Below are 13,059 nucleotides of genomic sequence, written 5' to 3'. Positions count from 1 at the left end.
TCTGTCGCTACGGTAACAGGTCAGTGTCAAACAGCATATCTGACCATCACTGGCTGAGCAGCATGTGTGTGTGTGCACGTACGTGCATGTCTGTGCTAATAACACATAATTAAACTTATATTTCATAAACACATTTAATTATAGCACAGAGTTTAATCTCTCTACAGAGATTAATCTCTGTTCCACATGCATACGAGAAGAGAAGGATACAGTTTTAACTCCTCTTAAAACGTAATATATTGTGGCTAAAGACACTGCCACTTTGGTCTTCATGTCTGTAATCGGAATCACAAACATACATGCATACAGTGAGGGAAAAAAGTATATGATCCCCTGCTGATTTTGTACGTTTGCCCACTGACAAAGAAATGATCAGTCTATAATTTTAATGGTAGGTTTATTTGAACAGTGAGAGACAGAATAACAACAAAAAAATCCAGAAAAACGCATGTCAAAAATGTTATAAATTGATTTGCATTTTAATGAGGGAAATAAGTATTTGACCCCTCTGCAAAACATGACTTAGTACTTGGTGGCAAAACCCTTGTTGGCAATCACAGAGGTCAGACGTTTCTTGTAGTTGGCCACCAGGTTTGCACACATCTCAGGAGTGATTTTGTCACACTCCTCTTTGCAGATCTTCTCCAAGACATTAAGGTTTCGAGGCTGACGTTTGGCAACTCGAACCTTCAGCTCCCTCCACAGATTTTCTATGGGATTAAGGTCTGGAGACTGGCTAGGCCACTCCAGGACCTTAATGTGCTGCTTCTTGAGCCACTCCTTTGTTGCCTTGGCCGTGTGTTTTGGGTCATTGTCATGCTGGAATACCCATCCACGACCAATTTTCATTACCCTGGCTGAGGGAAGGAGGTTCTCACCAAAAATTTGATGGTACATGGCCCCGTCCATCGTCCCTTTGATGCGGTGAAGTTGTCCTGTCCCCTTAGCAGAAAAACACCCCCAAAGCATCATGTTTCCATCTCCATGTTTGACGGTGGGGATGGTGTTCTTGGGGTCATAGGCAGCATTCCTCCTCCTCCAAACACGGCGAGTTGAGTTGATGCCAAAGAGCTCCATTTTGGTCTCATCTGACCACAACACTTTCAGCCAGTTCTCCTCTGAATCATTCAGATGTTCATTGGCAAACTTCAGACGGGCATGTATATGTGCTTTCTTGAGCAGGGGGACCTTGCGGGCGCTGCAGGATTTCAGTCCTTCACGGCGTAGTGTGTTACCAATTGTTTTCTTGGTGACTATGGTCCCAGCTGCCTTGAGATCATTGACAAGATCCTCCTGTGTAGTTCTGGGCTGATTCCTCACCGTTCTCATGATCATTGCAACTCCACGAGGTGAGATCTTGCATGGAGCCCCAGGCCGAGGGAGATTGACAGTTATTTTGTGTTTTTTCCATTTGCGAATAATCGCACCAACTGTTGTCACCTTCTCACCAAGCTGCTTGGCGATGGTCTTGTAGCCCATTCCAGCCTTGTGTAGGTCTACAATCTTGTCCCTGACATTGTTGGAGAGCTCTTTGGTCTTGGCCATGGTGGAGAGTTTGGAATCTGATTGATTGATTGCTTCTGTGGACAGGTGTCTTTTAAACAGGTAACAAGCTGAGATTAGGAGCACTCCCTTTAAGAGTTTGCTCCTAATCTCAGCTCGTTACCTGTATAAAAGACACCTGGGAGCCAGAAATCTTTCTGATTGAGAGGGGGTCAAATACTTATTTCGCTCATTAAAATGCAAATCAATTTATAACATTTTTGACATGCATTTTTCTGGATTTTGTTGTTGTTATTCTGTCTCTCACTGTTCAAATAAACCTACCATTAAAATTATAGACTGATCATTTCTTTGTCAGTGGGCAAACATACAACATCAGCAGGGGATCAAATACTTTTTTCCCTCACTGTACATACGTCTCAGCTGCTGAGGGCTGGGCCTTTGAGACGGATGGACTGAAAAAACATGTGCATGCATGCACACACACACACACACACACACGCACACACGCACACACACACACACACACACACACACACACACACACACACACACACACACACACACACACACACACACACACACACACACACACACACACACACACACACACACACACACACACACACACACACACACACCTCACCAATAGGCTGCAACAGTTAACACGGGCTGATAAGCTCCTTCATGGTGGCAGCTATGCTACACTACGCATCAGTGGCTCTTAACAGAGCGTCACCTTAACATATTGCATTAGGCACTAGAGGTTACCTGGGAAATGGACTGGGAGAACCCATGGATGTACAGAACTGTGTAGCTAAAGCAAAGGACGGAAGCTGGAATTTAATCAGTGCAGACTGAGAGCAGGGAATAGAAATACATAATGTAGAACAAACATGCCATACTGACATGTAGAATTAGGAATCGCGCCAGAATCAGAATCACCATTATTCACCAAGTACATTTACACATTCTCAGAATTTTCCTTGATGATATGGTGCTGCTAGTGATAAACAACAGTTAGAGACAGAATACAGACAGAGGAGTTTACACAAAGTTTACATACATGATATACAAATAGGTAGAGTGAACATAATATACAGTGGATAGAGTTCTATTCATGACATGTCTATCTGCAACGTTCCACAACGTCTGCCTCCTGATCGTGTCCCAAGTGTTAACACCATCCATCCAGGTCACACAGCTAGCTGTTGGGCAACCCAAACACACTTCTGAAGTGCAATGATTGAATTCATGCCTCATTTTGGCACTCTATAGGGTTTAGACTACAGCCACTGTCTGCTACAGAATGAATGGGCATGACCAGCTAAAGCAGTGGAATGGAGTTACAGTGAGGGAAAAAAGTATTTGATCCCCTGCTGATTTTGTACGTTTGCCCACTGACAAAGAAATGATCAGTCTATAATTTTAATGGTAGGTTTATTTGAACAGTGAGAGACAGAATAACAACAACAAAATCCAGAAGAACGCATGTCAAAAATGTTATAAATTGATTTGCATTTTAATGAGGGAAATAAGTATTTGACCCCCTCTCAATCAGAAAGATTTCTGGCTCCCAGGTGTCTTTTATACAGGTAACGAGCTGAGATTAGGAGCACACTCTTAAAGGGAGTGCTCCTAATCTCAGCTTGTTACCTGTATAAAAGACACCTGTTCACAGAAGCAATCAATCAATCAGATTCCAAACTCTCCACCATGGCCAAGAACAAAGAGCTCTCCAACAATGTCAGGGACAAGATTGTAGACCTACACAAGGCTGGAATGGGCTACAAGACCATCGCCAAGCAGCTTGGTGAGAAGGTGACAACAGTTGGTGCGATTATTCACAAATGGAAGAAACACAAAATAACTGTCAATCTCCCTCGGCCTGGGGCTCCATGCAAGATCTCACCTCGTGGAGTTGCAATGATCATGATAACGGTGAGGAATCAGCCCAGAACTACATGGGAGGATCTTGTCAATGATCTCAAGGCAGCTGGGACCATAGTCACCAAGAAAACAATTGGTAACACACTACGCCGTGAGGGACTGAAATGCTGCAGCGCCCGCAAGGTCCCCCTGCTCAAGAAAACACATATACAGGGCCAACTGAAGTTTGCCAATGAACATCTGAATGATTCAGAGGAGAACTGGCTGAAAGTGTTGTGGTCAGATGAGACCAAAATGGAGCTCTTTGGCATCAACTCAACTCGCCGTGTTTGGAGGAGGAGGAATGCTGCCTATGACCCCAAGAAAGCCATCCCCACCGTCAAACATGGAGGTGGAAACATTATGCTTTGGGGCTGTTTTTCTGCTAAGGGGACAGGACAACTTCACCTCATCAAAGGGACGATGGACGGGGCCATGTACCGTCAAATCTTGGGTGAGAACCTCCTTCCCTCAGCCAGGGCATTGAAAATGGGTCGTGGATGGGTATTCCAGCATGACAATAACCCAAAACACACGGCCAAGGCAACAAAGGAGTGGCTCAAGAAGAGGCACATTAAGGTCCTGGAGTGGCCTAGCCAGTCTCCAGACCTTAATCCCATAGAAAATCTGTTGAGGGAGCTGAAGGTTCGAGTTGCCAAACGTCAGCCTCGAAACCTTTAATGACTTGGAGAAGATCTGCAAAGAGGAGTGCAACAAAATCCCTCCTGAGATGTGTGCAAACCTGGTGGCCAACTACAAGACATTTCTGACCTCTGTGATTGCCAAAAAAGGGTTTTGCCGTCAAGTACTAAGTCATGTTTTGCAGAGGGGTCAAATACTTATTTCCCTCAATAAAATGAAAATCAATTTATAACATTTTTGACATGCGTTTTTCTAGATTTTTGTTGTTGTTATTCTGTCTCTCACTGTTCAAATAAACCTACCATCAAAATTATAGACTGATCATGTCTTTGTCAGTGGGCAAATGTATAAAATCAGCAGGGGATCAAATACTTTTTTCCCTCACTGTAGGCTCGTAAGGAGCTCATGTTTGTAAGTGGTGATTAATATTTAAACTAGCTGAACACACGCAGGGGAAACGAGTCAGCAAACCTTTATCAGCCTTACAAGCATCAGCACACAGAGAGAGAGGGAAGGAGAGAGAGAGAAAATACTTCAATCAGTTATCGAACCCATTGCCCTCTATGGTTGTGAGGTCTGGGGTCCACTCACCAACCAAGAATTAACAAGATGGGACAAACACCCAATTGAGACTCTGCATGCAGAATTCTTAAAAAATATACTTTGTGTACAATGCAAAACCCCAAACAATGCATGCAGAGCTGAATTAGGACTATACCAGCTAATTATAAAAATCCAGAAAAGACCTCCTCAGTCTCCTCAGCCAGCTGGTTCTGGGGCTCTGTTCACAAACACAAACAGACAGCACACATTTAGACCCAACCAAATTATGAGAAAGCAAAAAGATAAATATTTGACACACCAGAAAGAATCAACCAAAAAACTGAGCAAATTGGAGTGCTATCTGGCCCTAAACAGAGAGTACACAGTGGCAGAATACCTGACCACTGTGACTGACCCCAAATTAAGAAAATCCTTGACTATGTACAGACTCAGTGAGCATAGACTTGCTATTCAGAGAGGCCGCCATAGGCAGACCTGGCTCTCGAGAGAAGACAGGCTATGTGCCCACTGCCCACAAAATTAGGTGGAATCTGAGCTATACTTCCTAACCTCCTGCCAAATGTATGACCACATTAGAGACACATACAGTGCATTCGGAAAGTATTCAGACCCCTTGACATTTTCCACATTTTGTTACGTTACAGCCTTAATCTAAAATGTATTAAATTATTTTTTTCCCCTCATCAATCTACACACAATACCCCATAATGACAAAGAAAAAACAGGTTTTTAGAAATATCACATTTACATAAGTATTCAGAGCCTTTACTCAGCACTTTGTTGAAGCACATTTGGCAGCGATTACAGCCTCGAGTATTCTTGGGTATGCCGCTACAAGCTTGGCACACCTGTATTTGGAGAGTTTCACCCATTCTTTTCTGCAGATCCTCTCAAGCTCTGTCAAGTTGGATGAGGAGCGTCACTGCACAGCTATTTTAAGGTCTCTCCACAGATGTTCGATTGGGTTCATGTCCAGGCTCTGGCTGGGCTACTCAAGGACATTCAGAGACTTGTCCCGAAGCCACTCCTGCTCTTGGCTGTGTGCGTAGGGTCGTTGTCCTGATGGAAGGTGAACCTTTACCCCAGTCTGAGGTCCTGAGCACTCTGGATCAGGTTTTCCTGACTCGATCCTGACTAGTCTCCCAGTCCCTGCCGCTGAAAAACATCTCCACAGCATGATGCTGCCACCACCATGCTTCACCGAAGGGATGGCTCCAGGTTTCCTCCAGACATGACGCTTGGCATTCAGGCTAAATGAGTTCAATCTTGGTTTCATCAGACCAGAGAATCTTGTTTCTCATGGTCTGAGTCCTTTAGGTGCCTTTTGGCAAACTCCAAGCGGGCTGTCATGTGCCTTTTACTGAGAAGTGGCTTCCGTCTGGCCACTTTACCATAAAGGTCTGATTGGTGGAGTGCTGGAGAGATGGTTGTCCTTCTGGAAGGTTCTCCCATCTCCACAGAGGAACTCTGGAGCTCTGTCAGAGTGACCATTGGGTTCTTGGTCACCTCCCTGACCGAGGCCCTTCTCCCCCGATTGCTCAGTTTGGCCGGGCGGCCAACTCTAAGAAGAGTCTTGCTGGTTCCAAACTTCTTCCATTTAACTTCTTCCAGGCTCTGTCGCAGCCGGCCGCGACCGGGAGACTCATGGGCGGCGCACAATTGGCCCAGCGTCGTCCAGGGTAGGGGAGGGAATGGCCGGCAGGGATGTAGCTCAGTTGATAGAGCATGGCGTTTGCAACGCCAGGGTTGTGGGTTCGATTCCCACGGGGGGCCAGTATATAAAAAAAAAATGTATTCACTAACTGTAAGTCGCTCTGGATAAGAGCGTCTGCTAAATGACTAAAATGTAAATGTAAGAATGATGAAGGCCACTGTGTTCTTGGGGACCTTCAATGCTGCACAGATGTTTTGGTACCCTTCCCCAGATCTGTGCCTCGACACAATCCTGTCTCGGAGCTCTACGGACAATTCCTTCGACCTCATAGCTTGGTTTTTGCTCTGACATGCACTGTCAACTGTGGGACCTTATATAGACAGGTGTGTGTCTTTCCAAATCATGTCCAACCAATTGAATTTACCACAGGTGGACTCCAATCAAGTTGTAGAAACATCTCAAACATTTCGAGTCTCATAGCAAAGGGTCTGAATACTTATGTAAAGAAGGTATTTCTGTTTTTAATTTGGTTTACATTTGCAAAACTTTCTAAAATCCTGTTTTCACTTCGTCATTACGGGGTATTGTGTGTAGATTTATTTATTTAATCTATTTTAGAATAAGAATGTAACGTAACAAAATGTGGAAAAAGTCAAGGGGTCTGAATACTTTCCGAATGCACTGTATTTCCCACAGATCCACAAAGAATTTGAAAAGAAAATCAAACATTGATAAACTCCCATATCTGTTAGGGGAAATACCGCAGGGTGCAATCACAGCAGCAAGATTTGTGGCCCATTGCCATGAGAAAAGGGCAACCAATGGAGCACAAACATTGTAAATACAACCTATATTTATCTGTTTATTTATTTTCCCTTTCATACTTCAACTACTTGCACATTGTTACAACACTGTACATAGCCAATAATATAACATTTGACATTTCTATATTCTTTTAAAACTTTTGTGAGTGTAATGTTCACTAATGTTTCCCTTGTTTATTGAATTGAGAGAGAGAGAGAGAGAGAGAGAGAGAGAGCTGCACTTCCTAACCTCCTGCCAAATGTATGACCATATTAGAGACACATATTTCCCTCAGATTACAGCGATCCACAAAGAATTCGAAAACAAACCCACTTTTGATAAACTCCCTTATCTACTGGGTGAAAAACCACAGTGTGCCATCACAGCTGCAAAATGTGTGACCTGTTGCCACAAGAAAAGGGCAACCAGTGAAGAACAAACACCATTGTAAATACAACCCATATTTATGTTGATTTATTTTCCCATTTGTAATTTAACTATTTGCACATTGTTACAACACTGTATATATACAGTGGGGAAAAAAAGTATTTAGTCAGCCACCAATTGTGCAAGTTCTCCCACTTAAAAAGATGAGAGAGGCCTGTAATTTTCATCATAGGTACACGTCAATTATGACAGACAAATTGAGAGAAAAAAAATCTAGAAAACCACATTGTAGGATTTTTAATGAATTTATTTGCAAATTATGGTGGAAAATAAGTATTTGGTCACCTACAAACAAGCAAGATTTCTGGCTCTCACAGACCTGTAACTTCTTCTTTAAGAGGCTCCTCTGTCCTCCACTCGTTACCTGTATTAATGGCACCTGTTTGAACTTGTTATCAGTATAAAATACACCTGTCCACAACCTCAAACAGTCACACTCCAAACTCCACTATGGCCAAGACCAAAGAGCTGTCAAAGGACACCATAAAAAAAATTGTAGACCTGCACCAGGCTGGGAAGACTGAATCTGCATAGGTAAGCAGCTTGGTTTGAATAAATCAACTGTGGGAGCAATTATTAGGAAATGGAAGACATACAAGCACTGATAATCTCCCTCGATCTGGGGCTCCACGCAAGATCTCACCCTGTGGGGTCAAAATGATCACAAGAACGGTGAGCAAAAATCCCAGAACCACAAGGGGGGACCTAGTGAATGACCTGCAGAGAGCTGGGACCAAAGTAACAAAGCCTATCATCAGTAACACACTACGCCGCCAGGGACTCAAATCCTGCAGTGCCAGACGTGTCCCCCTGCTTAAGCCAGTACATGTCCAGGCCCGTCTGAAGTTTGCTAGAGTGCATTTGGATGATCCAGAAGAGGATTGGGAGAATGTCATATGGTCAGATGAAACCAAAATAGAACTTTTTGGTAAAAACTCAACTCGTCGTGTTTGGAGGACAAAGAATGCTGAGTTGCATCCAAAGAACACCATACCTACTGTGAAGCATGGGGGTGGAAACATCATGCTTTGGGGCTGTTTTTCTGCAAAGGGACCAGGACGACTGATCCGTGTAAAGGAAAGAATGAATGGGGCCATGTATCGTGAGATTTTGAGTGAAAACCTCCTTCCATCAGCAAGGGCATTGAAGATGAAACGTGGCTGGGTCTTTCAGCATGACAATGATCCCAAACACACCGCCCGGGCAACGAAGGAGTGGCTTCGTAAGAAGCATTTCAAGGTCCTGGAGTGGCCTAGCCAGTCTCCAGATCTCAACCCCATAGAACATCTTTGGAGGGAGTTGAAAGTCTGTGTTGCCCAGCGACAGCCCCAAAACATCACTGCTCTAGAGGAGATCTGCACGGAGGAATGGGCCAAAATACCAGCAACAGTGTGTGAAAACCTTGTGAAGACTTACAGAAAACGTTTGACCTGTGTCATTGCCAACAAAGGGTATATAACAAAGTATTGAGAAACTTTTGTTATTGACCAAATACTTATTTTCCACCATAATTTGCAAATAAATTCATAAAAAATCCTACAATGTGATTTTCTGGAGAAAAAAAATCTAATTTTGTCTGTCATAGTTGACGTGTACCTATGATGAAAATTACAGGCCTCTCTCATCTTTTTAAGTGGGAGAACTTGCACAATTGGTGGCTGACTAAATACTTTTTTTCCCCACTGTACATAATATGACGTTTGAAATGTCTTTATTCTTTTGGAACTTCTGAGTGTAATGTTTACTGTTAATATTTATTGTTTATTTCACTTTTGTTTACTATCTACTTCACTTGCTTTGGCAATGTTAACATACGTTTCCCATGCCAATTAAGCCCTGTAGTTGAAATTGAATTGAATTGAAATTGAATTGAAATTGAATTGAATACATTTTGAGAAACAGAGAGAGAGAGAGAGAGAGAGAGAGAGAGAGAGAGAGAGAGAGAGAGAGAGGTAAAGGACCCAGGGAGAGAAGTAATACCACATTCTTCCAGAGGATACAAGGACTAAGGCATATAACGTCTCCTGACACACACATGCACACACACACAAATTGGTTACTGTTTTACAGGAGCTCGTTGCAGCGGTAACTCATAGAGTGATTGATGGTATATGGCAGCAGGGGAGATGAGGAATAAAAGAAGGGAGGAGAGGAGAGAGGGAGAGAAAAAGTGAATGAGGAGGAGACGAATGAGGGAGGGAGAGATGCAAGGAAGGGTAGAGGAAAAGTGGAGAGAGGAGAGATGAGCAGAGGGCAGAAAAGCAGCAGCTGAGTGTTTTTTTAAATACAGTGGGGAGAACAAGTATTTGATACACTGCCGATTTTGCAGGTTTTCCTACTTACAAAGCATGTAGAGGTCTGTAATTCTTATCATAGGTACACTTCAACTGTGAGAGACGGAATCTAAAACAAAAATCCACAGTCTCAAAGAAAACCATTAGTAACACACTACGCCGTCATGGATTAAAATCCTGCAGCTCACGCAAGGTCCCCCTGCTCAAGCCAGCGCATGTCCAGGCCCGTCTGAAGTTTGCCAATGACCATCTGGATGATCCAGAGGAGGAATGGGAGAAGGTCATGTGGTCTGATGAGACAAAAATATAGCTTTTTGGTCTAAACTCCACTCGCCGTGTTTGGAGGAAGAAGAAGGATGAGTACAACCCCAAGAACACCATCCCAACCGTGAAGCATGGATGTGGAAACATCATTCTTTGGGGATGCTTTTCTGCAAAGGGGACAGGACGACTGCACCGTATTGAGGGGAGGATGGATGGGGCCATGTATCGCGAGATCTTGGCCAACAACCTCCTTCCCTCAGTAAGAGCATTGAAGATGGGTCGTGGCTGGGTCTTCCAGCATGACAACGACCCGAAACACACAGCCAGGGCAACTAAGGAGTGGCTCCGTAAGAAGCATCTAAAGGTCCTGGAGTGGCCTAGCCAGTCTCCAGACCTGAACCCAATAGAAAGGGAGCTGAAAGTCCGTATTGCCCAGCAACAGCCCCAAAACCTGAAGGATCTGGAGAAAGTCTGTATGGAGGAGTGGGCCAAAATCCCTGCTGCAGTGTGTGCAAACCTGGTCAAGACCTATAGGAAACGTATGATCTCTGTAATTGCAAACAAAGTTTTCTGTACCAAATATTAAGTTCTGCTTTTCTGATGTATCAAATACTTATGTCATGCAATAAAATGCAAATTAATTACTTAAAAATCATACAATGTGATTTTCTGGATTTTTGTTTTAGATTCCGTCTCTCACAGTTGAAGTGTACCTATGATAAAAATTACAGACCTCTACATGCTTTGTAAGTAGGAAAACCTGCAAAATCGGCAGTGTATCAAATAATTGTTCTCCCCACTGTACATACATTTTACATATACATTTTGCATACATGGTACTTCTATATAAAGCAATTACATAACAATAATACATTACCAAACATAAGCTCTTTAATCCCACCCCTCAGCCACTCTCAGCCCATCCCACCTATCACCATAGACCACCCTCGTTTGGTTTCCATGAGCCATATTTTTTTCAATTGTGCTGTGATGTTTAACATACATTTTGAACCTTTCTAATCATATAGTATCCACAGATTGTGAGCTAAAGATGAAAACCTTTCCTACCAGTATTATTATATTATTTATGGACTATGGCTTTCCAAATTTCCCAACACTGCTATTTTAAGGTTAATTTTAAGTGAATGTTGTGATTTTTTAACCATTCCTGAATCTGTGACCAGCGGAGTGTTTAAAGTGTCGAGGAAGTAACAGCTGTTGGAGCGAGACCCCAGGGGTAGACAGCGATGTGTGTGTGTGTGTAGGGAGTGAGCTAGGATGGGGAAGCAGTAAAGGTTGTGTGTGTGTGTGTGTGGGGGGGTGATGCAAGCAGGGGGCCTGAGGGGAGGGTGCGGATGTGATAGGGGGTGAGGGGGCAGGGCGAGGGGGGTACAGATGGGGGTATAAGGGGGAGGTCTCCATACTCTGTGGCTCAGCAGAGAAGAATGTGGTTAATTTAGCTCTAAACTTTCCTCAGCTATAGCCCACAGACCAGTCACATGGACCTGACTACACACACACATATACACGGCCACATATGAAAACTACCAAAAAGCACACTGTCCTACACAAACACAAAATAACCAAAACATGGAATCTGCCCACAAACCATACAGACAAACATCCATGTGGAAAATACTAGTCAACATATTGAGTTCAGTTTAGGATTTACTGCAGAAAGTTGCACATAAGCTCTGCTCCCTCTGAACAGGACTCTAGTGTATGCAACTCGCCATGGATTCCCCATACACACATTATGAACAGATTTGCAAGCTGACACACGTAAGCACGCAAGCACACACCTCAGTCCATGTGGATAACCAGTGAAAGCAGTGGTACGTCACTCACCTGCTCACACGATGTTACTCCTCAGTGAAGTTGTAATGTGTAGTCCTCTCTGTATCCACAATTCAGAGAAGGCTAAACCTTTATACAAATATCCCAAATCCTTGGGAATAGTAGGTGCGTGTTCCGTTAGATCCGAAGGGTGTGTGAGAGACTCAAGTGCGGCTCACAGAGCGAGAGGCGAACAACACACTCACGAGCTAAACGCCCTCCACCGTACCAGCTTGTACCAGAGTGCATACAGACTGCCTAATCCTGCCGAGTAAAACACACTCTCACACACTCCAAATTAAGAAAGTCAGCCAGTCGGTGGAGAGCAAACACCGAAGGTGAGAGAGGGAGCTCCAGAGTTCCCAAAGGAGGGAGGCTGAGCTGGTCGAGTGTTACACCAACTGTAAGCACCCTGCCGGGGTAGAGAGAGCCAGAGGAGTCCTGGGTGTCTGGAGGAGACAAATGGATAGACAGACTGTCTCTCTGGAAAGGGAAGAACAAAACCAGAATAGAACCGCTCTCGCTTTCTATCGCCTGTTCTCTGGTTCTCTCCGCTCTACACTGAGCACCCTGCAAGAGAAAGACTGAACTCACGGCCCCTCCCCCACAAGCCCTGGCCCAGCCCCGAAACACACCCCCTCGGGTATCAGCCAATAGGAGAGAGGTGTATCTCTCTGACCAGCCACACACACTGAAATACACACACTCCCAGCCCCTCCCTCTCTCTCAGACAGTGTGGCGACACAGACATTGGCACAGGTTAACACTTAGGAGTAATCACACTAAACACACACTAACTCAAACAGATGCACACACATGCTTCAACACTCACACTCGCACATGCAAGCACACACAGACACACACACACACAGACCAGCTGGCAGGTGTCTTCACTGACATTTTCAACCTCTCCTTGTCCCAGTCTGTAATCCTCACATTTCAAGGTGACTACCATCATTCCTGTTCCCAAAAACTCTAAGGCACCCAGACAAAATGACTACCACCCTGTAGCACTCACATCTGTAACAATGAAGTGCTTTGAAAGGCTGGTTATGGCACACATCAATTCCATCATCCCAGATACCCTGGACCCACTCCAATTTGCATACCGCCTCAACAGAT

General features: G+C 44.1%; 1 protein-coding gene across 1 annotated transcript in view; it reads right to left on the bottom strand.

The window, feature by feature from the left end:
* The window catches only part of LOC121582261 (LARGE xylosyl- and glucuronyltransferase 2), a 97,096-nt gene extending 84,614 nt beyond the window's left edge, over positions 1 to 12,482 (bottom strand). Inside the window, exon 1 of the mRNA XM_041897943.2 lies at positions 11,950 to 12,482. The gene's annotated coding sequence lies outside the window, so the exon portion shown is untranslated. The remainder of the gene's footprint in view (positions 1 to 11,949) is intronic.
* Between the last annotated feature and the right edge of the window lie 577 nt (positions 12,483 to 13,059).

The sequence above is a fragment of the Coregonus clupeaformis genome, chromosome 15 (assembly GCF_020615455.1).
Source record: "Coregonus clupeaformis isolate EN_2021a chromosome 15, ASM2061545v1, whole genome shotgun sequence".
Taxonomy (NCBI): Eukaryota; Metazoa; Chordata; class Actinopteri; order Salmoniformes; family Salmonidae; genus Coregonus; species Coregonus clupeaformis.
The sequence above is the reverse complement of the archived record's forward strand: the minus strand, read 5'-3'. Positions and strand labels throughout refer to the sequence as shown.